Source organism: Poromitra crassiceps (assembly GCF_964638095.1).
Source record: "Poromitra crassiceps genome assembly, contig: HAP1_SCAFFOLD_613, whole genome shotgun sequence".
NCBI lineage: Eukaryota > Metazoa > Chordata > Actinopteri > Beryciformes > Melamphaidae > Poromitra > Poromitra crassiceps.
The window spans coordinates 4,969-6,624 of NW_028151795.1; positions in this window are offsets into that span (position 1 = coordinate 4,969).

Here is a 1,656-nt window from a genome sequence, read left to right on the forward strand (position 1 = left end):
GCGCTGCACGAGCTGGAGTCGCCTTCCTCTGTGCCAGCCGGGAGAAAGTAATCAAGAGATGTGTTTGATCATCGGAGGAATGAGGAAATGATCGATCAGTTTGCGAGGGCGGTGAGGACGTGTTGAATAGCCGAGGGGAAAACGGGAACGATCAGATAGCAGGGGATATGACAGGGAGACATGGACGAGGAAGGGTGCAAAATAAACACACAACAGCAAGGCACAAGGCAGAAGCGGGAGTCAGAGCAGCCCGCTGTCCTTTCTCAAGAGCTATTCAGTTGGTTCATGTAATCGCTGGGCTGCGTGCCCTCCAGTGTTGCTCCTGGCCAATCCCAGCGCCACAGGGCGTGGTTATTGCTTATCATATGTGGGGTTAGAAATCTAAAAGGGGGATCGTGTGTGTGTGTGTGTGTGTGTGTGTGTCTGTCTGTCTGTCTGTCTGTCTGTCTGTCTGTCGGTGTGTCTGTCTGTCTGTCTGTCTGTCTGTCTGTCTGTCTGTCTGTCTGCACACTCACTCACACCGAGTAAACTGTATTGTTGAATGTAAAAAAAAAGCACTTCATGTGTATATATATATATATATATATTTTTTTTTTGTCATTTGTGTCCTAACGAATAATATTTACATGTCTGATGTCAATACAGTTCAAAATAAAAGAATTGAGAGCGAGTTCTGCATGAGATTGTGTGCATAAATACATAAATGCCATTTTCTGCTATTTCTTTTCTCAGAGAGACATTTTGGGGGAAAACAGGGTGTATATAAATGGCTATAAGTAGAGTACAGAACATGCTAAAAGCTCACTTTTTTTTCCCTGGTGAACCCAGAGACGTACATCTTCATTTTGAGGTATTGCAAATCACTCTGGTGCTAATAGATAATTTACTGTGGGTCTTGAAAGATGACCAACAATTATGAAAATCTTTGGCCTGTGCTAAATATTGGCAGTCCTAAACTGGCGGTGAATGAGTTAAGAAAGAACATGAGGTATTTACACGACATACATGGACTATCATATCCCATATCCCCCACAAAGAACATCAAAACACAACAAAACAAAACAAGAAAACTGCATAAGATACACAATAATCCAAGAACAAACAAGACTATTGGACAAACAACCAAACAAAAACAATGCATTCAAAGTAAATACATAGATCTTGCCCTGTTGGCAGCTAGGAAATGCATAGCTTTAAATTGGAAAGCATCCAATCCCCCAGCTGTAGTTCACTGGTGGAATGAACTCTCAAGCTACCATACGTTGGATAACATTTACTACAAGAGCAAAGGCAGATTCTTAGACATCCCCAAAATATGGCAACCACATACAGAGTTTGACTTTAAGAACTTTTTACCCCAGTGTCATTAGGCTTATCAGGATAGGAGCTGAATGCATTGTTTTTGTTTGGTTGTTTGTCCAATAGTCTTGTTTGTTCTTGGATTATTGTGTATCTTATGCAGTTTTCTTGTTTTGTTTTGATGTTCTTTGTGGGGGATATGGGATATGATAGTCCATGTATGTCGTGTAAATACCTCATGTTCTTTCTTAAAGATAAAAAAAAAAAAAAACGACTAGTCGACTACCTTTAGGGACGACTAGTCGACTAGTAAAATTCACTAGTCTAGTCGTGAATGCCCTACTACACACACATATA